Here is a 2,168-nt window from a genome sequence, read left to right as displayed (position 1 = left end):
CGGTAAAAAAAGAAGGAATTCTTGCCATTTGCAACAGCATGGATGGAACTGGAGAGCATTACGCTAAGTGAAATAAGCCAGTCAGAGAAGGATAAATATCATATGATCTCACTCATTTGTGGAATATAATGAACAACATAAACTGATGAACAAGGACAGATCCAGAGATGGAGAGGCACTGATCAGACCTTCGGGCCTCGGAGGGAAGGTAGGGGAAGGTGGGGGTAAGGGGGAGAGATCAACCAAAGTACTTATATGCAAGCATATAAGCCTAGCCAATGGACATGGACAACAGGGGGTGAGGGCATGAGTGGGGGGATAGGGGGTAACGTGGGGATAAGGACACATATGTAATAACTTAGTCAATAAAATAAATAAATACCCCCCCAAAAAAACAAACCCAAAGCTGAGAGAGGTTTATCACCACTAAATCTGCCTTACAAAAAATGCTAAAGGGAAATTTCTGAGTGGAAGCATAAGGGCACTAATTAACATCATAAAAACAAGAAGAACAAGAAGGTAGCAGAAAACCCACTGATATATATAAAAAGTTAGATTCTGTATTATGGTAATGGTGGTTCATAACTCCAGTTTAAAAGTTAAAAAACACAGTAAAAATGACAATAATACAATAATATGTTACTGGATATGCAATATAAAAAATGTGAACATACATTAACCAAAGAACTTCTATGCATACATGCATAACCCATGGACACAGACAATAGTGCGGTGAAGGAACAGAGGGGAGGGGGTCAATGGAGGAAGAAGAAGGACATCTGTAATCCTTTCAACAGTAAAAATAAATTTTTTAAAAGAATATAGACAAATCACTTTTAAAATGTGAACTATAATATTAATAACCTAAAATGTGAGGGAGAAGAGAAGTGAAAGTGTAAAGTTTAGGAATGCTATCCAAGTTGTTACTTATTTAAAATAAGATGTTAATGTGTTTTTGTTGTTGTTTTAATCCTCACCTGAGGATATGTTTTTATTGCTTTTTAGAGAGAGAGGAAGGAAGAAAGAAACACTGATCAATTACCTCCCATATGTGTCCCAACCAGGGATCGAATCTGCAACCTTTTGGTGTATGGGACTACACTCCAACCAACTGAACCACCCAGTCAGAGCAAGGTATTAATGTTTTAAGATATTATATGTAAGCTTCATTGTAACCACAAGGGGAAAACCTGCAATAATTACACACACACACAAAAACATGATAAAGAAGTCAAAACACACTGATATCAAAAGACATCAAAACACAGAAAAGACAACAGCATAAGAAGCAAGGAACAATGAACCTACAAACCAGCCAGGAAACAATGAATAAAATGCCAAAGCTAAGTCTCACCTATCAAAATTAAATTGAACATAAATTCTCCAAAAAGATACAAGATGGCTGAATGGATAAAAATCAAGATCCAATATATCATGCTGCCTACAAGAGACTCACTTTAGCCTTAAAGACATACAGTAAGAGTGAAAATGAGAAGATGGATGGAAAAAAAAAAAAAGCAGGGGTAGCCATACTGACATCAGACAACATAGACATTAAACCAAAAATGGTAAAACAAGACAAAGAAGGTCATTATAATAAAGGGTTCAATCCATCTAGGAAATATAACAATTATAAATATTTTTACCCAATGTCAGAACACCTAAACACATAAAGCAAAAACTAACAGAGTTAAAAGGAGAAATAAATAGCAATACAATGATGGTTGGCGACTTTAGTACCCCACTCTCAATAACGGAGATATCCAAACAGAAAATCCATAAGGAAACAGAGGATTTGAACAACACTGTAAACCAAATGGACATATAGAGAATATTCCTTTTGACAGCAACAGAATACACATTCTTTTCAAGTGCAAAGGGAACATTTTCTAGGAGAGACCATATGCTAGGTCATAAAACAATTCATAGCAAATTTTAAAAGATTGAAATTATATCAAGTATGTGCTCTGACCTCAATGGTATGAAACTAGAAATCAATAACAGGAGGGCAAATTGGAAAAGTCACCGATAAAGGCATACCTAGTTTTACTTAGCTTCCTTATTGCACTTCATAGAAATTACATTCTTTACAAATTGAAGGTAAGACCCTCCACCAACCAAAAGATTATGAATCACTAAGTTTCAGATGATGGTTAGCATGTTTTTGC

Source organism: Myotis davidii, unplaced genomic scaffold (assembly GCF_000327345.1).
Source record: "Myotis davidii unplaced genomic scaffold, ASM32734v1 scaffold120, whole genome shotgun sequence".
NCBI classification, from domain to species: domain Eukaryota; kingdom Metazoa; phylum Chordata; class Mammalia; order Chiroptera; family Vespertilionidae; genus Myotis; species Myotis davidii.
Note: the sequence above shows the minus strand (reverse complement) of the source record.